The sequence below is a fragment of the Pieris rapae genome, chromosome 8 (genome assembly GCF_905147795.1).
Source record: "Pieris rapae chromosome 8, ilPieRapa1.1, whole genome shotgun sequence".
Lineage (NCBI taxonomy): Eukaryota > Metazoa > Arthropoda > Insecta > Lepidoptera > Pieridae > Pieris > Pieris rapae.
Window position 1 is genome coordinate 5,284,055 of NC_059516.1, and position 26,673 is coordinate 5,310,727.

The following is a 26,673-nucleotide window of genomic DNA, read 5'->3' on the forward strand; positions in this document are numbered from 1 at the left end:
AGAAGTTGCAGTCTGAAAGGTGACGCCCTGCCCTTGTGATGGGAATAACGCCCATTCACGCCAAAACAGCCCGAGCTAAGCTGTAAAGGCCCTTGGGACCAACCGCGAAATACCATTAAAAAAAATTAACAACACTTGCAAGACTACCAAGCTTTGAGATTGGTGACTCTTAGGAAGACAATACAAAGCTCATGGGGCAAGAGGGAGCTCAAGTTTTAGTTCGTGGCTCACAATAGTTAACCTTAGGGTCTGTTTCGCAATGTCCGGATAAATTCCAAATATGTATTTTATGACGTATTGGTAGGATAAAGCTAATTCTCTAATCTAATCAGTTGAGTTCTTTCAACTATTTCTTCGTCGTATTAAATTGTATTAAGACTGTGATTTATTTATTTGTTTCGTAATCCTAAACATAAATTATATATAATTACAAACAAATACACTAAAAATATAGCCAATGATGGAATACATGGTACATTTTACTACAAAAAGATTTACAACACTAAAAGTATTTATTACATTTAATTAATTGTGATTCAATTTATTTAACTAAGCCTAATTTGGTTGTGTTGTGTGATGATGTAAAGGTGTGGGTATGTACGTGATGGTGTGTATGTGGGGTGTGCTCATGATGTAGGTGATTTTGCGCTATGGATATTCTTAATACACTTTTCAACCACATTCCGCGATTACCTTAACAAGTCAAAGCATAGTGGTCATTGTATGTCCGGGCTGCGCGATACAAAACTGAGTTGAGTGAGATAATAAAATAGGGAGAGATGTAGTTAGTACGATTAAAGTTGACTAATTTAATTATTATAAGGGATTAACGCTTCAAAATATAACCTAAATTTTTTGCCAATCGATCGCGAATTTTCGCTATTGAGTTTGCCTATTACACCGTTCAATATTGAACGGAATTTTTCGTATAAAGCGTTTAAGGTCAAACTCGAATATTCTAGAGGTTGAGCATAATTGCATTCGCCTTGAATGAAAACTAAAAACTGTAGCCGCGGAAGTTACACCGCATTGTGGTGCTAACGATGAAACAGCGGGGCTTTCTTGAAATATGCACTAGTAAAGAGGAAGAATTAATTTCATATAAGTTTTACAATGAGAGATTTAAAAAATAGTTTTATCTAGGTACATTTTCTTCTCAAAACAATGATAGGGACAATTACGGGCCATTGTCTCCTTAATAAACATCTATTTTTGCTGGGCGCGACAGACAGCCCCATGTGCAGAGGCTGTTTCAGCCAGAGGAATCAGTCAGTAGTCATCCACGTAGTGCTGGATTGCGAGGCTGTGGCTAAACAACGTATGAAAATCCTCGGAACAGTGAGGTCGCGCCGAGAAGCCTGTGAAGTGCCCAGGAGACTTCTGTGCTTCTGGAAGGAGCTGGGCTGGCTTAAGTAGCCAGGACTTTACGCAAAACGGACCAATTTCGAGTCTAGATGCGGAAATTGAGCCCACCTACCTAATACCTAATAGGTACATTTTTTTAAATTAGGATCCTATGACGATACTTAACAACGCTACTAATAAGAACCCGCGCGTATAACAGTGTTTATGAAGACATATATGAAGAAAGAAATCTAATTAGTAGGTACCTGAAATTTCTATGATTACCTATATCAGATTGCAAATCTGGAACTTATACAAGGTACATACTAGTTTTGTATTGAAAATGTATAATATAAATAATAGTGCAATATTTTCTTGAAATATGGATTCTTAAATATAAAACACTTCCGGTGTTATGCAAGTGAAAGCTAAATGAAAAGAAAATGTTTTCATCGTAGATAATTTCTTAACTTTTCCCACCATAAGACTACTTAAACAGTACGATAAATTACTCAGAGCGTACATAATGACACTCTCTCTGAGTGTCACAAACGCACACCTTGACGCTTGTAGACTCTTGACTCGAGTGACATAAAACAAGATAAGCATACTTGCTTGATTAACAGGCAGAAACGAGGGAAAATTTAAAAAGAAAAACCATTTAATTGTCACTATACATTTCTGCGTCTGTTTTCTATCTGATCCGCCTTCGGTGCCTGATACGTCATCGATATTTTTATTTTATAAACAGTGAAATAAATCAGTATTTATATTTGGAATCTTTATAATAACCATTAATTTATGGTTCTCTAATACAGTTATGGGTCAGTTAACGGTCTGCTATTTCAAATGCCCTCTACGTTTACCAAACAATATAAGATCATTTTTGACACTATAATATATTAACTTATTATATGAAATAGATTTTACTTAATACTAATAAGTTAACAATGTTCGACACGTTCATTAATATCATAGTGACACTATTTAAAGGTTTATTTATAAGTAATATATATAAATAAATATATAACAATCCGATCGATGTGTCATAAAGCGTTCCCTTAGATTCTTTTAATCAGGACAAAATGTAGGCAGGTATCGGTTAATATAATTTCTACGGCAATAGATTAACGCCGCTCGCGAAAGCACTTAGAATATTGGTCGTTAGTGTCACGTAACTGTTTAAATATGCTGGATGGAAAATTCTAATTGTATTTTACAATTAAATTGTAAAGTAATATAGATTTATTGCTTCTTTAAATTACATCATAATAATATATTGGTTTTAAATACTGCTAGAAACTTAATTTTCAGGGCCCCTAGCACACACTGTCAAAGTCTATCGTAGTAGAAAAGTAACCACAGGCTTTTGTATGGAAAAATTAAGGAGAGCTCGGGAAGCGTATTTGAAGCTACACGAATAGAATACGTGTATTTCTAACAATATATTATCTTAAAGGGAAAAGAAGAAGGAAAATTGACGAATTTTATAAAATCGAATTAATATTTATTTTGTCATGTTGGCATGTATGTGTATACTAGAGACGGGAGAATACTGTGGTTAAAATGGATCACTTAAACTAGTGTATACTTATGAAGGTCAAAGTTAAAATAGAAGACTTAAATTTATGCTTACTTCAAGTTCCCAAGCGTAAAGCGGACGAGACAAGAAACCGACACGCTTTATAATCGCCTAGTTTTGTTGTACAATATATTTGTCACGCACGTGATACTTTGGGGCCGTTCAAGTATTACGTAAGCAGATTTACTGCAATGTCCCCCCCCCCCTCCCTTCCTTCTTTCCTTGTCAGCAGAAGTAAGCTCTCAAAAATAATAGTACATAAACGTATTAATTTTTGGTAGGCATCCTCGAAAATGCATTTTGATTTCAAGCATAGACAATGTCCTTGTCATGTCTTATAAGCCCTAGGTGGGGTGGGGCACAAGGCGTCCACAGTGAGTCTCCAAAATGGGTTGGGAAGTTGGGGATGGTGTTGGTCTGAATTGCTCATGAAGTGCGGTCAGCATTGCCTAAAAAAAGCCAAATAAGACCATCTGCTGTGTTATGTAGTGGAACACTAATGTAAGCAGAACCCCGGCCAGTTCGAGTCATCCACGTCCTAGTCGTCCACCCTGGGACCTGCTGCAGCCACGCTTGCGCGAGCCCTCTACCTAGAGCTGCAGTTGAGCTGAAGACGCAGGGCAAAAGGCGATCATTCTGCGCCTTAAAACAGAATCTACTCACTAGGGAGGTAAACCGCATAAACCCGAGCTTGTCTGGAAGCTTTAAAGTGGCAGCCCCACTATCAGACTAGGGCACAGTGGGCTAATCTCCTGCTTGCCTGAAAAACAACGATTCAAGATACCAATGTGTGTGTAATAAGTGTAAAAAAGTAAATAATTACTGTTGACGTAATCACCAAATAAGAAATCAAAGACCCCCCTCCCCCTATAGTCTTATATATATATAGTCCTTACGTAATATTTGAACGGCCCCTTTGCCAGTATGATACAAAAAAAAACATTATTTTACAAATTGCCTAGTTTGATTACTAACTACAATAATAAACTCTTAAGTTCAATTTTAGTTATAGATAGTTGTGAAACTTTTAATTTAATACTTATTACAGATGGCGTAAAATTCAATACTGAGATAAAAATAGGCTAGAAATAAAATCCATTGGACGCAAACCAGATATAATTGCATTTTCAAGTTTTCCTGAATAGATTTCTATCCGTCTTCAGAAAAGTGAAAAGTACAATTACTCGGTAATGTTGAAAAAGCTCTTTAAGTGTATTTTGAATAAATTTGCGCTATTCAGTTTATTAACGTACTAAATTTACACAAGTACTTCAACAAAATGTTAGGTTTAAAGATAGTTTTTTTTTTATAGAACATGGGGCAAACGGACGTTAAGCAGGAGGCCAGCTGATGTTAAGTTTAATGATAAGTAATAGACAATAGTTTTACTACTACTATTGTCTATTACCATCATAGACAAAAGTCACGTATATGCCTTACATTTACATTGAAGAGCTTCTAGGATGAATTAGCGAAGTATACTTGGGTGAACTTTCACTCATGAGATAGTCTTTTAGTCATTGTATATGTACATTACTGTTTAATATTTATGTATACTTATGGAATAGTTATTTTTAATCTACTTTTAATCTGAGCGATGTATGGTTATGTATATAAATATATATAAATGTTTGAGTTAGTTATAGTTATATTTATATAGTATAGTTAGTTATATTCTTTCAAAGGAATTTGTTCGTAGAAAGTAGGTGTGGTTATCACACCCTACTCATTGTAAGGCATGCACAATATCTGAACGTAGCATTTCCTCATCTTTGTCTACAAATAACGAAGTAGAATTGTCACCTAGCAAAATGTATAGCAGTTGTATCTTAACTCATAACTCTTTTTAAGAAATTATTCTTACATAATTTAACAAAAAAATCGAGTCAGACCCTAAATGTATGTGAGTTTACGACAAAGGTTAAAAAGGTTAGATAATACATTTGTAAGCTTAAAATCAGTGGGTTCAAGTACACAGGTGCTAATAACAAGATTTCAGTTATTTGGTATCCTGGTAGATAGATACCGGTGACTCCAAAGCTCGTTCAACGAATAAATAAATGCTACCAGCGTTTAACTTAGGTACACAGGTAGGCCACGTCACCCAAACTTTTAATTATTAATTAATTTGTTAGAATTTCCTATTAATCAACTTTTAATTATTATTATTATATTACTTTGTAGGTTAAGAAAATTGTAAATATTGTATCTTTTTAAACTGTACAAGCATAGACATATGTATTTTTTATAGCAGCAACTAAATTCCATTTGGTATACGTCAAATTTACGTTAAAAATACGACCTTATACAAAGTACTTGTAAAGGTAAAACAAATGTCACCAGTTTATAAGTAATAGCACTTTTCTAGTTTACGAGCGTGGCGCGTGCAGACAGCTATCTAGGTCTTTGTTACAATGTCTAAAAATTTAAGTAGAATACTTATAACTAGTGGTAATTTCGATGGGTTGTTCACCCGGAAAAGCAATATTGAGTTAGGAGGAAATAATAATTGTCTTTTTTATTCTTCTTACAAAAATTTTATTGTTTTTCGAAGTAATCTCCGTTCCTCTCGACACATCCATTCTTCCTTAGGCATTTTCTAACGCTTTCACCGCATCCTCAGGGCTCGTAAAGTGTATACCTCGAATTTTATCCTGAATTTAGCAATGTTTCTAACTGGCCAGTTCTAATTTTTTTCAGTGTTACCCACGTAATGATATATGGGAACTCGTAGCGTATCGCAAAAATAATATTATCATACCTAACGAACCGAAGTATCACAAGTTACTGAACATGATGCCATGGTTGCCCAGTTCCGAACTGATATGAGAACATAGTTTGAACCGAGACTAGTCTCTTAGACTTTTATATGTGATCTTAAAGTCTAAATAAATCTGTCTAATGGGAGGCCTGGAACTGAACGTGACAAGAAGTCTTAATAATCGCTTGGTCGTAGCGACAACGGAGTAGAATTTGCATTCAAGTTTGACTCCGATGATAAAAATTTTGTGTAGGTCTGAGGGGTTCTTTTTTTAAATCTCATAAGATTACAGGATGCAATGCTTACTACTTTGGATTTAAAAAAAAATTAAACATTGTTTTTTTTTCAGATCATACGAGTAAGATTAAGTATCGCTTATGCCATAGAATAATTTATTTTACGTCCTAATCGGGCAGTTTTACTTTTGTTATCAGAACAAGAACAGAACAGAAAAAATATTTCCTATGCAGTAATTTTATTTTTCATATTGTGTTCCTTTTAGTTTAGTTTCTTCTTTGTTCCTATATTACTTTTTTCTTTATGTATTATGTATTTTGGCACTTCATGGCTAGTCTTATCTAATTTAAATTATTTTTCTTTTTTCACACCGATTGCCTGGAAGAGATTGCTTAAAAGTGAAAAGGCCGCTAATTGGGCTCTATTTCATTTTCAATTGTACAATGTTTCGCAACGAAGATTTAATAAATGATAATAAATGGTTGTACAAAAAGTTGCACCTTTTATTAACCTACCTAGTTTATGTGCATAATTTCTCAAAGCTTAAGATTTCAGAATCGCAAAACGACGAAATTATATGTTTGGTAAACATGATCATAAAGCTTATAAACACACCTCATTAGTTATTAAAATCACCCGGCGCTTCCTGCATATTACGAGGCTCAAAGGTATCATTATCTTAATGTTCCCGAGCTCACTATTGTAATAGGCTATGAATGAATAAGTAATGTTAAGACAATAATAAAAAGACAAATGTTTTCACTTTCGTTTTGATTTTTTTAAATGATTATATAGAGAAAAGAACCATACCTATAGCAGTATTAATTGTGGCAAAACATTTCATTAATTGAACATCTTAAGGCTTATCGTTTATATTTAAATCAACGTTGTTATATCGTTACAGTAATTTGATACGAGTGCTATAGAAATTGCTATTTTCTGTAGTAGATTTTGTCAGGAATTCTGGTTCTACAATTTGTACTGTGAAATTACAGTGTCTTAGAAAAGGTAAGTAAGGAATTCTATCGTATTAAAAGTTTAAAGCACGACCTATTTCGCTTACTAAGCAAGAGTTAATAGCTTTTAGCTTTATCTACATGTACTTTTAAACATTTATACTAAAATAAAATTTACTAAGAATAAATGTCATTTGCACTGTGTATAAAAGTTTACTGGCTCGCAATGAGTTGACTTTACTTATCAAAATAAATACATATATGTAAAGTAAATGTAAAAGATTTATTTATTTAAAAAAAAATGTGACCGAAGTCGTCGATACTCATTACAACACTCAATATAATAATATTATAATGCTCGACAACAAAATTAACTACTTAAATTAATTAATTTAATTAATTAATTATTTCTTAAGATAATTCGTAGTAATAACAATAAAACTATGAAATAATTCATCAATCAATGCAATCACTAGAGTTCAAATAATGTCGGTGTCGAAGTATTTATTCGTTAATGAGATAAACATGAACCAGTAATTTCGAACCAATAATAATATTAATTACAAATCTAAATAGAAGCAACCAATTAAAACTCGGTTTATGTAAAACGATTTATATTTATTAAGGCTGAATATTTATTTCCAGCGTCCTCCATATAAATGATTTAACTTGGCACGAGTCTTAATTAATGCAAAAAAGATATTCACAAGCGGAAACCGCAAAAAATCGTGCTTTATTATTTCTTTAGTTAAATATGAATAAAAGAATGGAGCAAGGGAATTCCTAGTCCTTTATTTTAGAAAGGCGTAAAGCAATCAATTTTGAGTAGATGTCGCTATGTATCTGCATTTGAAAAACAAGTTTAATTAAAATTTACTGAATTTTAAATACATCTATATTTATTGATGATAGCGATACCCCAAAAGAAGTAGCGGGTAAGTGTCCCCTCGTAATGAACAGCACAATATAAATAAAATAATAAACGCACGAATAATTATTCTTTGCATTATTATATAAATTAAAACGCAATTTTCTATGCGTTGTAATATGCATGATATCAAAATACCGATGCGAGTATGGAAATATATGTGTTGCCAATTTATTACTAGAAACATAGTATCAACTAAAAAATGAGAAACGAAATAATTCTGTATTTTATATTTAAGACAATTAGTGAAATTGATGTTCTAGAGCAGATTAGAAAAGGTCGAAACTGCCAAAAATTCAAATATAAAAAACTAATCTGACATTACAATAACGGTATCACCTCCCCCATGTGTTTGGAACGGTTACACCAGATGTTTCGCAAATATTATAAATTTTTACGCAAATGGATGAACGATAAGTTCTGAGAATCAAAATGTTCAATGCGTCGTTCAAACGCTGCATTGGCGAACAAATACTTTTATTCCTATCTTTAGTTTCAGCCTAAACTATTGTTTCTACGCTTCCGGAATAACAAAAGGAGATTTAAGATGTGAACTTTGAGAAAAGCTCTTTGGAAAAGCGCTGATGCTCTATAACCCGTTTCTTATCGCGTTATTTCAATTAAGAATAATAATGGATATTGAAAGGCGTCCTTGGAATGCAAATCGCATTGTAATTAAAAATGACACTTTTTAATAAAATTTTCCTAAGATAATTATTAAGCTATAATAGATGTATTTGTATGTGCTCTCGCCGCTCTATTTAGTATGAAACTGGTGGTCGTACATTAATAGTCCAATAACAAAAAAAAATACATTTTCATATGACTGAGATTAAATAATGTGATTACAATTCTTCTTTCTTAAAATACATGTTTATAATGTCTAACAAGCCTCAAAAACCGGGTTATAGATATAATATTTATGTAAGAATTTTTAATAAAATAGATGTAAGTACTAGTCTAAATCTAAATAATTTTGCGACCCAAAATTTTGTAATTATAAAACATTTTTCCTTTCCTTTTGAATCTATAGTAAACTTAATAAAATCTTTGTTAAATATCTTAAGAACTAAAACAAAATACTTTGAATACCAGCCGTAGTTTAAAAAACGTATAATAGTTAGGAAGAATGAAATTTTAAAATATTATTGTAAAATATTATGTGAAATCACAAAATCGAGATATTAATTTAAAATCGCAACCGAATTGAAAATAATTATTTATGAACGCACCGTATTCAAGTTGCTTATTTGCAGGTATTTTCATTAACCTACATTTTGAATTTTTAAATTTTTAAACGACCAATCACTGACACTGATAATCCTTGGTTTTTTAAGTTTGTTGAAGACGACATATAATTATTGGATTTCTCCATTGTCTATGCGATTTATGAGCATTATCTTACGTTGGTTTTTTCTTAATTCACATACCTATGGTTTTTTTATAGAACAGGGGGCAAACAGGCTGGAGGCTCACCTGTTGTTAAGTGATACCGTCGTCCATGGACACTCTTAATGCCAGAGGGCTCGCGAGTGCGTTGCCAGCCTTTTAAGAATTGGTACGCTCTTTTCTTGAAGGACCCTAAGTCGAATACTCGTGAACGGGTGCTACTTGTGGTGACTGGTCGTACTTAAATTCGTGTATGCGGTGATATTAGTTGTTTCTACTACGTCTTTGCGTGTTGTTCCCACGAGTATGTAAATGAGGGCTCCTATTTCACCATGCCTCCTCCTGATAGAGGACAAATCCTTGTTTTTATTTATTTTATTATTCTTGATTACTCAAGATGTCATATAGAATATGGTGTAATGGTTGCAGCTCCTTACGAACGTTGTGTAAAAAAACCTGGCGATTAAAAAGAGTGGCGGAGAGTTTATTGCCAGTTCTTCTCTTCCGTTCTACGCCCTTGATTTGAGAACTGGCAGGAAATGTAAATTCACAATTAATTTAATCTTCATAAGTTTTTTGATCTTCATAAGTGTACTTGTTTACCTATATGAATAAAGATATTTTTGTTTTGTTTGTTTTGATAAAAAACAGTAGAAGATGCCAAAAAGGACAGATCCAGGTCATGCAGAATCTAGGAATTAATGAGATGATAGAATTCACTTTTTTTCAGCCGGGGAGGATATCTGAGTCTCAGTGAGCAGTGAGGGCTCCGGGAGTCTCACTCACCGAACGAAACGCGAGTACAATAAGATAAACCTATTGCATCACTTCACGCCGGTTTTCTGTGAGACAGTGGTACTGCCCCGGTCGTGCCTGCCCATTTGGCTGAAGCACGAAAGCAACAGCATGGCACTCCCACTAGGAAGGGGGTTGACTGATTGCACTGGTGAAATAACCTCTTTCACAGGTTATTTCACCAGTGGGAGATGGGGTCGTCAGGTCCCTACGCCTAATTTTTATTATAGGAACTCTTATAAACTCATAGTGAAATCTATATTTTACAGATTAAATTTACTACTTTAAAAATTCTGTTCCGTGTTACACTTCTTTTTCTTTAATTCGATTGACGATGTTATTTTAAACAAAATATTTGATTACAGAGAGCTTATGCACGATAATCAAATGTTTCATGTCTATATATGGAATAATTGTTTGATTCACTAAGGAGAGGCGTAGCGTGACACAATATGATATATCACGACAATAACCATGTTTTAAGTCAAAATACAGAGAGAGACCGTATTTTTTGATCCTAACCTTACATATTTACATAGAAATTTATAATTTTATATATCAATTTGGTATCCTCACAATATCCCTAAATGTGTATGTATAGATATATAATGGTATATAATACAAAATAAATTTAGAAAATCTTTTGAAATTTATATTTAAGAATCCAGTATAAATATATAAGGGTTATATAATATACGAATAAGAAAGTATAATTAAGCAAGTTGGTTATGGCAAGGAAGTTTGGTTGGTGCTAATCAATAACAACTAAATTAGGTTAAGTATGAGCGTATAACTTAGTACCAGTTAGGTTCAAGTATTTGCTTTTCTTAAAAAAACGTACTGAAAAAGTTCTGTATCAGCTTCCTGTGGCATTCACAGTTGGAGATAGAATCCAACCAGGCTCCAGAAGATAAACCTGGATATGGAAATTATATTCGTTTTTACAACAAAATTCCAAGCGAAGTTGGATATTTATCACTAAATAAATTCAAAGCCCTCGTTAAGTTAATTAATCAATAAAGCTTTTTTATAAATATGACGAATACTTAAATGATCCTAATTCTTAGGATTGATTTGCTCGTGTTCAAACAATAAGTTGATTTGATTGAAAACTTGGCGATTGAAAAGAGTGGCGGAAATTTTCTTGCCAGTTCTACTTGCCCGCTCTACGCCCTTGACTTGCGAACTGGTAGTAAATGTAAATTTACAATTAATTTAATTTGTTTGACGTTCATGAGTGTACTTGTTTACCTATATGAATAAAGATATTTTGAGTTTGAGTTTCGTAACAACGTCCCTAATTGTATGAAAAATATACATATAATAGGACTATGAATTGTTGATTGGATTTTGGATAAATTAGGTAAAATATTTTGTATGCAAATGTACAACAAGTCTTGTATCTGAATTATTATTATTTTCAATAAACAAGAATTTTTCCAATAAATAAATTTTTGCTTACCTTACAGAAGATTTCCTAATACCCCCGGGTGTTAAAAAGTTCCACCCATTTTATTTTATGGAGTTGACTTGCCGTCTGCGTTCAGAAGCTGGTTCAATAATCAATCTTTGCTACGTCATAATTTTATTACCCTGTGGTTTGTGGCTACAATCACAAATTGCCAAAGCTGTCGGCTATTTTGAAAGGAGCTTGCTCCACAATGTTAAGAATATATTTATTTAATAATTTCCGGGAAATCTAAGAAAAATCTACCTATCTAAGTAAATTTATTGTATAAACTTCAAGTTTACTGGGGAAAATAAGAAACTGTATATGAAGACTTTTCATATATTAAAGGTAAATAAAACTAATGACGGTGCACCAAAATATAAGCCGAAAGATATAAATTTCATCGAACAGAAAGCTTTCAAAACAAACAAATAAATCATTCACGGGAATATGGCATTTATGATATATTAATAGGTATCAAAGTTGCGTGATATTTTATAGGGCTTAGGTCATCTATCACGGTATCGTGAACTGGCGAAATTCGCGGGATTGCGGCAATCTCGTCGAAGGAGCTCATTTCATTAGCTGAACTACTCAAGTATTATTGGGGAGTAGGCACATTGGAAGTATATTCGGTTTATTGCCTCCATTAAATAGATTTAAAGAGCTCAAAGACTGGCCAGACTCATCATCGTTCGGTCTTTTTAGACATCTTTTAAAAATAGTCAAATCAAATAAATCAAGCCAGCGATGTTAAATAACAAAATATTATGAGTAACTGAATGAGAATCGATTACATTGCTTTATATCCGGAGACAAAATTATACATATAGGAGTAATTATATATATTAAACTAAAGTAATCTTTTGTTACATAAGTACTACTTTTACATTTAGTACTTCGGTCAACCCACATTATTATTAATTAATTGAACACGCTTGTTTTTTCAACGACCCTTATATAAATTTTAAAAATAAAATCACTCTGTGATTCTTTGGAAATTATTATTAAACGTCAGTTTAGAATCATCAATAATTATACAGTATAAAGACAATTTACTGTTCATTATTTTTACATATTTCATCAATAGACTGTATTTTAAATACTAAACACTAGCATAAAGATATGAAGATCAACGATTTTATACGTGACACTCCAAAAACAATAGAAGCGTCACTTTCTTAAGCCTCTCGTCACGCTTGAGTTATTTTAAAGCTAGGTAAAGATACATAGTTTAAATAATGTTACACATAACTTTTATGACATATGTATATCTATAATCGTTGTTTAATATAATCAATCGACACACCTTAGATTCGATTCTTAGTGAATGTGTAGTATTAATAAATCTGTAAGTACGAGAGTTTTTAAAAAGTATACAGTTTTTAAAACTGTTGTAACAAGGTTCTGCTCTGTTGGACATATTACAGAATTGAATTGAATAGAAAGATTTTTCTTTCTCTAGTTCATATGTTACATTATGTCCACATATCGATGGCGTATTCGGCCTGTTGGTGTGTCAGCTGCTTACAGTCTACGTTTGTCTTAGAGAGATCTGTATAAATCTCGTGTAATGTGTGCTGTGAGTTTGTTAGTGTGTAGGTACAGAATAAATTTATATAAGTTCATAATGTTGTTTCATATTGCCATATCCTATCTACAGCTAATTATAATTTATGGGGACGTGGAGCTGTCGTTCGCCTGCTGAGCAGCCGTTGTCTTGATACATAATCGGTTTTACCTTCTCTAGTATTAGTTAGTAGGGGGTTATGCTGTCCCTATCCGAGGTAGGCTTCACCAGGGATCTAGATCCTCGATATGCATCTCATCAGTTTCTATGCGTCTTGGGAATTTGATTTGGTTTGGGCCAGGTCTCTCAGTGGAAAATAGGATCTTGAAGCTGGAACGGTCTTTTATCTTCGTTTTTTTTATTTCAGCTTCTATGACGATCGCTGCGTCGATGGTTTCTTCCTCACTGTTGCAACCCTCAATGTGAGGGAGTATCTATACTGGAGCCTTCAGGTTGCGTTGAATTCGCCATATATTGGTTCAATTGTTCTGTGGATTTTTTAATATTCGGGTCCATTTTTCGCTGCTATAGTCCACAAGTGCTTTTTGGACCAACGAGTGGAGCTCTATGGTTTTTTTCCTACCCCTTCAGGGATATATAGGTAATAAGTGTATAGATAAATGGATAGTTAGATGTGACGAAGGGGACATCGTGAGATATCATGCACGTCTTAACCGAAAATCGATGTATCAGTACAGAAGACTAATCACCTAATTGCATATAACCGAGCGGTTGTTCTTTTTATTAATGATAATTTAACATGGCCGTCAAATGTTTCACGGCATTTTATTATATAATTTAATGAAAAATTGTAAATACACAATTGTATTTCACAAAACTATTCACAGAATTTACTTGCTCATTTAAATATATTGTGTAATCTTGGCTTTGCCCGGAGGTATTAGGAACAGAACGATTCATTGTTCGCGGTCGACCGAACGCTAAATTACCTGCACTGACTTTGATAATGACGCTCAATAATGTCTACCTCACGTATAGATTCTTTGTGTATTTTGAAGTATCACTTTCTTAAGAGTAATTTAGTTCGTAAAATAATTCCTATCTGAAATTTTTTTCGGAAATTTTTAAAAAAGATAATATTTTAGATTTCGATGTGCTCTTTCCGAATTTTACTTTCTTCTTCTTTCTTTTTTTTATTCTCGTACTTCAAGAGTATTCACGTTACAAAACAATAGTTGCTTATACGTTGTATATCTATAGTTTAATTTGTATACCTAGGTAACACTGAAAATGTTTAGAACATGAACAACGGCTTAATGTAGAAAGTTGCCAATACTTTTTTGTTTTTCGAAGTAATCTCCGTTTTTCTCTACACATCGTCACATTCGATGGAACCACTGTGAAAAGAAGTCCGCTGCACCTATGGCATTTTCATACGCCTCCACCGCATCTTCAGCGCTCGTAAAGCGAATACCTCGAAATGTATATTTAGTTTTTGGAAATAAATAAAAGTCAAGGTCTGACTGTGTGGGGGATAACTCTTTATCTCGATTCAATATTGTATTCAATCTAGTCCTTTTTTCGGAGTGCGCTGAAGCATTGTCGGTGTGAACGAGGGTCCTGCTTCTAGGGCGCTGCTGTCGATTTTTTACCAAGATAACAGGAAAACACGGATGGACATACCAGTCTACAGTTATGTTTTTATCACGAAATGAGATTTTGTTAACATAATTTTTTTTCTATATAGCAGCGTCAGCGACTAAAACACGAAGTACCAAAGTCGAAGTTCGGAAATATCGCATCTATAAAATTACCTATTTTTGTAACTTCCCGAAAACTTTCCAGGTAAAACTACCCAATGACTATATATGTACCTACTATAAATGTTTGTTCGAATCTTAAATCCAACTTGTGAGCGAGTGTGATATGGAACCTTTTTGCTTTTCTTATGTCAAAACGGAATGATTATTTTATTTCTGTTTTTGTTAGGACTGTAATTCTGTATCTCACCAAGAGTATCACTAATGCTTACATAATAATAATAATAAATCGTTTATTTGTAATTAACATACATTCAGATTGATTAATTATTAAAAAACCGTACAATCAGCCATTTAAAAATAGGCATGTTCTAAAGCTTTTCTTTACATTTTGCCATGGCTTTTCAAGTCCAAGTGTATACCTATTATTTACTATTTTTATAAAACAATCGCACAAAATCCTTTCTATTGAACGTTTTCTTATCACTCATGACACTGTGACAAGCTATAGACTTTACTTTAGACAAGCTATAGAAATATTCTTCAAATTATTAAAGCATTTACTATGATTATGATTAATGACAAAATATAGTTCGTTGCTATGGTAACCAATTTTTCGTAAGTACAAACATTGCTATTCACGGTAACCCACGATTGATAATAAAATCATAAATCTATTTGGTTAAAAATTCTTTACAAATGTTACAGCTAGATAAAATGTGAAAGATCCGAAGAGCAATTTATTTCGCCGCTTCGTCACTAACAGGTTTATAAAATTCAGGCATTGAGATGGTGCCAAAATAGTGAGTTAAGGTAGTTGATATATGTCTTTTCCATCCGTTGAGATGTAGGTCACTGCCTCCGTTACCCGAGAATATTTCTAAGATTTTGAATTATTTCTTAGGTATTTGCGAGTTCGTTAGCCTTACATTGAAAATTAATAATAAAAATACGTATGGCACTCGGGGACAGCCGCGGTAGAGATATTGCATAGCATTTTTTAGCAACTGATGCAAATATAACTATTTATTTATTTTTGTGCGGTATTATTTCTCTGATATTAATTCAATCTACCACTGTACCACATCTCACACACCCCTATATAGTCCGTCTCACTCAAACGGGTGCCAGCTACACCGGCCGCGCTTGCTACGTCACCGATCAGTGTTAGGTTTTTTTCGTAATAATTATTATTACTAGAAGAAGTTGCGTTATATTAACGTATTGTGTATTTATATGTATGGCTATAGATGATCTTATATTGCTAATTTAAAGTGCAAAGACACCCATTTTGGCACCACAGATCCACGAACAAAAAAATACTCGTAAAATTAAAAATCATACTCGATGTTGTCTAAGGAACAACAATCAACAATTAAATCTCTCAAATATCTCAATATTAATTTTAAAGTACCATATTTGGAAACGCTAAGTATATTTCTTAGAGGTTGATATTATATTCATAATTGTAACAGAGTATTGTACGACCGTCGCAACCAGAACCATTGTTTCCTTCAACATAATATTTCATAGGCTTTGCATTCAATGCCTTCGCCGTCGTATATTGATATTGTATGAGCTTCTGGGTTAAACGCGTGTAATATTAAAATAGTTATGTTGATTTAATTCCATAGAACATATAAGTTTTAGAGAACTGAATATCTATTATTATCATAACTATATTAGCCTAACAGAAATTAAATATACGCATTTTAATATTGTCTTTTATTAACATAACTTTTACACATTTAAAGAAAACACTTGTCACCGTGACCACGCACGCTGAAAAGGACGCGAAACGTCGGTTAAATTTAATTTATGCTTAAATAATTATAAGTTTACAATAATACATAACTTTGATCCGTTAAAAAAGTGTTTTCTTTAAATATACGCATTTTGTTATAATGATTTGAAATGTTGAAATAAATTGGTAATTACTTAATTAATTATTACGATATAAGTATATACTATATAAATTAAAATTTAATTTGACGTAAGGGACGATGAACCGTTGGCATTCAGACACGAGGTTGGCGCAATTCTGCATCTATTACATTTTATTATCTGTCTCTAGTTCACCCTCCCGAGACAATTGTTTCGCATAGATTCAATCTCATTATGTGCAGACCTACAGTACCTACAGTAGCGTAAAGTGTAAATGCATTTAACCACAGAGGTGCTATTTTATCTTCGCATAAATATTCTATTGTAATTTCACGTCAAATGAATACTTCTATATTTTCACTAGTTAATATCCGAACTTGTATCCGAACACAAGAAAAATTTAATTTTTGAAAAAAATCAAGTTCAATCGACAATCTAACTTGAAAAGACTGAACCTAAAAAAATAAAAACGCTTCTAAACATCGCTTTATTTAAATTGTAAAAATCTAAGCTGAACTACTTTTTTTTTATTATTTACTTTCTACTATTATTTTTGTATTACGAAATACTGCTGTAAAAGGTATATTTTTATAATGATGACTCTCAATTTTCATAAATGGGTAAGTTACGCTATTTATAATTATTTGTTAAGATCATCCTAAAGTGTTAGCGTCTTTTAATACTAGTTTAAATTCAATCAAAGCCTCATATGCATGTTAGTTTCATAGGAATCTTTTAACCGTGTTGATATTGTAAGATATTTGCTTCCTCTGGGGCTATGGCTTCAGTAATTAATCTTCTTGACCCAATGAGGATAAGGGATTTATAACTTAACATTAATACGAGGGTAACACTGAAAATGTTTAGAACTGGCCAGTTAGAAACATTGCTAATGAAAACTTTTTTAATTTCAATTTTAGAACTCTTTGGTAATGTAGTATGTTGTATTCATTTGCATTTGTTTTTGTAAATCTAAAACTCTTGTTACACGTGAAAATAAATCTAACACGAGAAAATTTTCAGTCAATGATTTATTATGACGTTCTTTTTGGCAATGAATAATTTACCAATCTAAAGGCAAATAAGACTCAGTAAGGAGTCGTATCACCCGTGAACTGTTAATTATAACGAAAATACGGAACGGGTAAATTTTAATTACGCTGTAACATGAAGCTGGGAAAGATTAAAAGCAGATAGGTTGAGCGAGCGAAGTGGCCACTTGTACTGCACTTAGGCAAAACAATGGAACTCATTTCAAGGATTTTCCACCAGTTGTGAATGAAAAGACCCGCTTACACAACAAAGAAGCAAACACTAGTCTATGATCGGTGTTAAAAGCTAATCTGAGTTTGAGTTTAATCAAGCCTACGCCGCCTGCGCATTTGAATACATTGTTCTATTTTTTAAATAACGAAAGGAGAAAAAACTTTAGACGTGTTTCGGAGTAACTCATTAGTTGATGGAAATGTAAAACTTTTATAATAAAGCATTTACAGGCGTGGGTCCGCAAATTGTATATATCATATAGCTCTGTTAAAATGGCTGTTTAATATATGAAAGACTAGATTGAGAACTAGTTAAATAATGAAATAAATAAATAAAAACGTTATAATTCTGTTAACCTTATATACATATAAAGTAAATGTGCCTAAAGTAATATAATGTGATGCGGCTGAAAAAGCTTAAGCCTGCAAATACAGGGGTCTCTGAATATGAATTTGTCCCATTCGGTGTCAAGACCCTTGGTCCGTGGTGTCCTAGCGCTATAAGGCTTTTTAGGGTAATATCAAAAAGGTTAGTCTACATCACTGGAGACCGCAGAGCTGGCAGCTACCTCGGACAAAGAATTAGTCTAGCTATTCAAAGGGGGAACGGCGCCGGTAACTTGGAACCTTACCTAAAGGGACCCCTTTTAATTATATATTTTAGTTATTACATTTTAAGGTTAATTATTACATCAGAATTATATATTTAATTGTAGATATCGAATATATGTAATATATAATGTTTAGTTGCAGACTGTTTAAGTAAACAGTTATTTAAGTATTTATTGATACCTGTTCGACTACTTCGACAAAGTATATACCAGTTTATATTTTAATATTTGATTTCCATTAGAGTAGTATATAATACCATGAACCAACTTATACCAAAGTGTAAAGAATATCTTTAAATATCTCTTCTGATATTGGCTCCAATACGTGGCTTTCACATGTCAATTTTTTCAAAACCTGGCTATATCTAATAATTCCAGCTAGCTTGAATAAAAATATACTCCAAAGCCTGAACCTGCCAAATTCCATTTGTATTAAAACCTGCATTTTTTAATAAAAATTTGGTGCTGCTGTTTCTCAATTTAAAAAATCTGTGGTTCTATTTTTAATCGAATTTGCACGTAGATATTTCATAAGATGCGATATGGGAAATCTGGTGTACGCGGGTTCCTATATTATAGCAATAACAGCCTTTATAGTTTTAACAGCATGTGGTTGCCCCGTTCTTTACTGGTCTTTGACAGATGAAGTGTTGATGTACTATCTGTTGATAGTACGATATATGAACATACTGCTTATACCGAGCTATTGAATTTTCGTAATACCAATTTAAGTGTTGAGCAATAACGGAATGAAATGAACAATGGCATAATGTTAAGTTATTTCTTTTTGTAATTCGTAGTGGTTATGTAAACCTATATTTAAAATATACTTAAAAAAGTTTTACTTAAATATATTTTATTAACACCAAATCTGTCCTATATCCAAGAAAGCTTCAACGGCATCGCTAATTTATAACAACTTTAAAACTAAAGTGTAGGAATATTTAACAATATTCGATGCTAAGCTAACCGTAAAACACACATTGATTATGTATATAAAGTACAGTCAAATAGAAAACAAATAAAACGAACTCGCCCTGTAAACAGTCACTATATTTACCCACGAAAAGCTCATCAAAAATTCTTACGACGAAGCGTTAATAAAGCGGACAGTTTAACAGAAATGAGTAGTTTGTGCGGTACAAATTATTATCATTATACGGTTCCATAATGCATGTAATACGAATTAATTCAAGCCGATTCATTGAATTCGCTACATGATTCGAAAATTGGTCCAATATTGAAGCATCACGGTGCCACAAAATCAATGTGCATTTCGAGAGCGTTACACTTGTTATAAGTGATTTACAAAAGCGGAAAAATGTTAATTAATTGCGCACCTTTTCTAATATGCGTTTTTTTGTATGCTGTTGTGTTTGCTTCACAGTAGTGAAATGTTAGCTGACCACAGTGTAGTCGGAAACTCTATGCTGTAGCAACCACTCACTGGATCTATATCTATAATAGAAAAGATTTGGTGTTGAAAACACTAAACTAATTTTTAAAATATTTCACCAACTTAATGTTATCATAGCAAGTACAAATATTAACCACGCTATGATCAATAAGAACGTAACAAAAGAAAATATTTCAAAAACGGGGAAAATTATTTCCTTTAAAGAGCCTTTTTTCTGTGAAAGCCTTGCCTTATCATGAGAACCCGGAAACTACGGGACTATATAAAATGTTCATGTTCTTGATATTTTAAATTGTTAAATTATAACATCATGTTATGATAGAACGTCGATAAACCGCTGCGCTAACATCTAATGAACCGATTTGAAATATAATTAACAAGTGTGATTCTCACAATCACTCTTCCGGTGCCTACATAACTCTTCAATCCCTATTTATATTATCTACCAATGCAATAACCTCCGGCTTTAAATTGTAAGATTAAACAATATAAAACACTAGAACTTTAAAATCCTTTTCAAGTAATTTCGTTTAAAGCTATCACGGTCGATACCTCTCAAATTAACGGACTCTGTAATAACCATGCCCTTTGGAGCCATAAATGTCGTGTAAAATGCAACACGGTCAACCTGCTCATTATATTAAATAAATAAAAATTAACTTTATTTAACTCAAAACACAACAAAACATTTTTTTTATAGAACAGGGGCAGCAAACGGGCAGGAGGCTCATGTGATGTTAAGTGATACCGCCGCCCATAGACACTATCTATCAGAGGGCTCGCGAATGCGTTGCCAGCCTTTTAAGAACCGATACGATCTTTTCATGAAGGACCCGAAGTCGAATTGGTTCGGAAATACTTCAGTGGGCAACTGGTTCCACAGAGTGATGGTGCGCGGCAGTTTATGCCTAGAAAAACGCTCAGTTGTGGAACGGCGGACGTCAAGCTGATACGGGTGGAATTTCGTATTCTGCCTCGACGTCTGATGATGAAACTCAGCTGCAGGTATTAATTCGAACAACACCTCTGAACACTCTCCATAGTAAATTCAGTATATAGAATATTGTATTTAGCATCTAGAAGATGCAGATTACATTATACAATATTCAGTGTGATTAACCTCATACACAATATACTTTTTCGGTTCGATCGTTCTACCAGATGGACCGTTCAAGTGAAACAATCATCCTCAAAACTGAATAATCTCTTATTATAAGAGAGGCGCATGGTAACGGATCGTCTGCTACAGATGCTTCGTTGCTGACCACGGTCAGACATGAGGTGCCGATTAAACCGAGAGAGACAATAGTTTGTGGGTCAGTCACAATTTCAGTAACGCACGCGAGATACCGGGATGTCTTGTTATAAATATAAGTGTTCGTAAAATTGTGGCATACATCTTTAACAATGAATAAAAACTATTCATACAAGTTGGATATTAATATTTCGTTCGATTTTTATTCATGAAGCTATTCTCGACTAGGTTCTAAACCGAACACTAAGACGACTGCGAGGGAGATCTATAATGTATTTCAAATGTAAGCCCCGACGCCGTTACCTTTGGAAAATTTCAGATGAAAATTGCTGAATTCTGAATATTCGACACTGGAAAATAGCTAAGAATAACTGTTAAATAATACCAAGAACCAAGACAATGCATATTGTTTCTGAAGAATTCAATGGGTTCTCTGGGTTACTTAAAATAGCTCATTATATTGTAAATACAGAAAATATTCAATGCAACAAAACATTCTTGGTTATTCTAGGGCTCAAATGTGCTTATACATATTTTAGAATTTTAATCTCAAAAGTTACAGTAAGAATAATTTAAAAATAATTTCAATTTATCTATATGTTATAATTTGATAATATTATATTTACAATAGCAATCAATAATCTAAAGTGAAAATGGGCGGCACACATGGCAAGAGGTACAGAAAAGTAGAGCAAAAAACTACTTAACTGGTGCCCAAGGTGCAGCGAACGCAAAAGAGGAAGAGAACTCAGAAGATGGATAGACCACATAGAGAAACAGCAGGTGGACAATGGCAGAGTGCAGAGAGGATTGGCGGTATTTGGAGGAGGCCTTTGCCAAAAACTGGCACACAGATAATTTGTTTAAATGTAAATATAAAATGTATCTGAATAAAGGCTATTATGATTATTAATATTATAGTATTAAAAATTTCCAATACCTACCGTAACGCTAGTCTATACTACAAAGTAATGAATAAATTGCATACCAACAAATCCTATAGTATAGCAGCATAGCAGTTATATTTTGGTGTTGGTGGTACCCTCGATTCTACCCTCCATTCTTGAACTACTGTACTGTACATATATACTGTACAAAGTGGTTGCTTATAAATTTATTATTTTGCTACGTCAATACAGATTTAAGAATAATACTGTTTTATAAGAATACCATGTATGTTTAAACGTATGTGTACGTGTAAAAAGTCAGCGTAGAAAGAACTTTATTATTATTATTATCAAGAATTTTAAGAAATGTTTTCTTACATCTTCCATACACACAGTTAAGAACAAATATGAATGAATATCAAAGCAAATTAATTCATAGTTTAAATAATAAATTATATGGTGTAAATAGGGCTAAAAATTAAAATTCAATTAGCAAATACGTAGAGCTTATCGTGTCATCGATACAACGTTTTGCGATAAAACCGCTGGGGTGTTTACAGCGTTTAATGGGAAATTCGTTGACGACTTTGAAATTTTATCATTATACTTCCGTGGATCTATTTTTCACCATAAAGTTTAAAAACTTATGTCCCAATAGATTTGCGGAAGGCTAAGAAATATAATTCATAAATCCAAATTAGTAGAAATAATATTGGATAAAATCAAGACGCTCGTAATCACTTTGATCTCTTTGAAAAATAAAACAATGGTGAGATAATTCTCTTATCTACTAAAAGTCCGCGATAGCATTTTGTCTTTTTAGAATAGATTACTATTATACTCTTTAAACCATGCTGAGACATTGGGAGTCGCTAGTACATAAAATTTTAAAGCACTTTGTAAAATCAAAGAAACGTAAAAAACGAACACAGATAGAGCGAAGTGTAATTGTGCAATTTTGTAGTAAACATGTTCGAAATTCTAAAATTATTTTAAAAACTAAATCAACACCTTTTTAAATAAATGTATAAGCACTTAATTGTTAGTTAGTAGTTGATTAAATCCTTCTATTACTTTAGTTAATTTAATATAAAAAGTAGCTTAGACAGAAGTTAATATGTTATCGATCAAGATATATATGTTCTTAACGACATTTTATTGAAAGAGGAATGTCTATATATGAAGCAAAAGCTTTTGAGAGAAATTAAAGGTTTATTCTTTTGGGCGGATTATTCATTATCTAATAAGTACTCTGGTAATTCCCCATCTGAATTATACGGGCATAAATTTACTTTTATTATAATGATATTATCCATAATAACGTTCCTTTCAGTCATACATTGTTACATATCCAGGATCTGTTTAAAAAATATCCTTGATAATAGAAAGATAGATAGCTCTTTTTAAAATCGAGACAATTGTGTGCGTGCGACAGCGACACGGACCAAACTTACGAATAACAATCTAAGCGTCCTTCGATTACGTAAACTGAATTTGTGAATATTCAAAGGATCGATGTTTTGAATTTCGATTGTAAACAATGCATCGCGCAGCCGCATACCAATCGTTTATTAATTTTACTTACGGTGGTCAGTGTATGCGATGCAACGGTCACCTCGGGCAATCCATTTAAGGCTTTGACGCGCGTGCCGGCCGGGGGACGCGACAGGACTGCCGGAGTTTCAGCCGGCACGTGTTTTGGTATCAATCAATCGATGCGCGCGGCGCAAGCGGCACATTCATGCCGTGAACAGCTGACGGACGATACCGTAAACATGAATCGAGCTTACCAACCCCGCCCTACGCCGCCCGCCCGCCCCCCGCCGGGACACACTCTGCGCAGCCTCGAAGCGATTCCTACAACCTATACAGTGGAGTATGGTGTTATATTAGCGTACGGGAACCTTATTAAAATAAGTTCATTAAAATAATAAGCATATTCTGCCATGAAGCTATAAACGACGCCAATGCGGATAATCTATCATTACTAAATTACCGACTAATATTTCGATCGGAATATCAGCCGTTATAAATCAAAAAATTAAACGTAAAACAGTTTAATCGAACATAATTCTGGAAATAAGACAGATCTGTTACTATACATATTCCGCATAGTTCTAGGAACAAGGATAACGGTGCACACATATTAGTCGATCTTATAGTAGATGTAAGGCTCTATGGGCGTAGCAAGCCGCTGCGCTTGCGTGTCGGGTGCAGGACGATCCTCCGGGATCCTTAGCCGTTCAGGTGCCTTTAAACATTGTAACTTCTGGAATATAGGACAATATCGTAATCGTATGGAACGTTATGAATTGACAAGATTTTTGTCAATTTTAAATTTTCTTTATCTTTTACTAGACAAATGTTATTAGAAAGGGTAGATAAGGACAGACTTCTTATATGAAAACATCTTTATTTATGTTTGTGGAAGTCTTTTGTGCACTCACTCACTCGTATTACGGTTTTATTCCGAGTGAATAGCGAGTTCTTATTCAAAATCAAATCAAAAATCATTTATTCATATAGGTAACATAATGTACACTTATGAAAGTCAAAAAAAAGAAATATACATTAAATGATTCTAATTTTAAATTAACATTTACATTACACTTACGTCAAATTCGTTGCAACTAATAATAGTTTTATATTATATGTTTGTGATATGTTGTTAGAATCCCTCGTATTTTCTATTACGAAGTAAAAGCTCTTTCAACATAAGATAATTTAGAAATTATTTTCCGCGAACTTAACTTAAAATGTAGTCTAAAATACTTTCATTCCGCCAGGAAGACCTTATCCTACAGGCTATGAATTTCTCCTAAAGCTAGTGCTAATTGATAAATATACAATGTCGCAACTAGTATGAAAACATTAAGAATTAAATTGTAAGTTAATACTATGGCACTGAGTAATATAAGCTTGAGACTGGTGTGTAATTACAGTCTTAATTGTGTCTAACTTTGCTAGTTTATTCTTCAGAACTCGGCGTACTAGAGGGATTGAGTTCGTACTGCTTAGTTAGTTACTTGGAATTTGGCGTGATAAACAGGATAAACTCTTGGTTTTGTCTACATTTACGATATATAAACTTAATCTAACCCACCGAAGTATTTCCAAAACTGGCCTTATGAATCTTCAAGAAAATTGCGCACCCATTCTTAAAAAGCCGGCATCGCACCCGCACGCCACCTGGCATTGAGTGTCCATGGGCGGCAGAATCAATTAACATCGGATGTGTCTCCTGCCTGTTGAACCCTGTTCTTAAAAAAACTGTATAGTAAGATTTAGATATCCCTAAATGTCAAATGAACAAATAACTTTGACAGATGCGGTAAGACTTGACATTGAATCAATCATCAAAAGTCTATTAGAGTGAATGCGAATTGTATTGTTATCGGTTAAAAACAGAATACACCCGGCTTATTCATCTTAAACATACAACAGTTTATTATTAATATTATATTATAGTAATCTTATAATATAATTGTGTGACAGTATCAAACTCAAAGGATTCTAAAAGCTTAGCTAACGCTCATAGTTAACAGTTACACTGTTCAGATTTATATTCTATTATGAATACTACGTTCAGAAAATATTAAAATTATTTTTTTGTGTTATTTTTATGGTATACCATGCACATTGCACGTGTGACAGAATTTAATATTTAAATTAATCCTTTGGGGTTGGTATTATACGAAACTGATCCGTACTTTTTAAAGAATTAATCTGACCTCGATTTATACGTTTCATATTATACAATGCTAATGACTTCACCTAAGCCAACCTGACGCGGCTGAAATTAAAGCGCTCACCTCCACAATTTTTACAAAAAGCGCAATTTCCTTCTGAATGTGTGTGAATGTTTTTAATCTCTTCGCTCGCCGGTTTTTGTTAATTAATGTCCTTAAATAAACCTTTTTCACGAGAATTTTATTTTATGCTCATATTATTTGGCTGAGCGTTAGCCACGCAGTATTCAAGGGTTTGTTATAAAATGATTCTTTGGTAACTGAACACAAAAGGGCAGTATTATGTCTTGTATGTTGTCATCTATGGCATAGTCTAACCTTTGAATTGCTAGAGACTCTTTATGCCACGAATTCATTTCAAAATCATAATAATACCATAGAGAAATAAGTTGAATGTATGACGATTACATGTAAACAAAATTGAAGGTCGAAATTAACAATCCTTTATCTTCAACCATATCAAATACAGCGATATCAGAACCCAACCACAACACACAAATCTTTGTAAAACAAGAAAATAACAAGCAACAAATAATGTCTTCTATTTCTCTAGTTCATTTCTCGAGTGATAAATCTGGTTTGTTTTTCACAGAAGCCTTGCGGAGCCTGCCTTGACCCACTTGTGAGAACATCTGCAATCGACACTGCTATCGTGGATAGGATACTTCGAAATCAAATCAGTATACCAATATGAATTAAAATATACGAATGTTTTAAAAGAATTTCAGAATCATTTTTTAGTTAAGTCTTTATACACTAGTTCCTTGAACGTGAGTGATAACCATTAATTGTTATCCTTCAAGAATTGATTAAATTTATTTAATTTGATTGAAACAGTAACGGAGCAATTTTAAAATTCATGTACTTTTCTT

At 33.1% G+C, this 26,673-nt stretch overlaps 1 protein-coding gene across 1 annotated transcript in view; it reads right to left on the reverse strand.

Annotated features, from left to right (window-relative positions):
• LOC110996256 overlaps window positions 1-23,730 on the reverse strand; it is an 81,984-nt gene extending 58,254 nt beyond the window's left edge. Inside the window, exon 1 of the mRNA XM_045629248.1 lies at window positions 23,638-23,730. The gene's annotated coding sequence lies outside the window, so the exon portion shown is untranslated. The remainder of the gene's footprint in view (window positions 1-23,637) is intronic.
• Window positions 23,731-26,673: the final 2,943 nt, after the last annotated feature.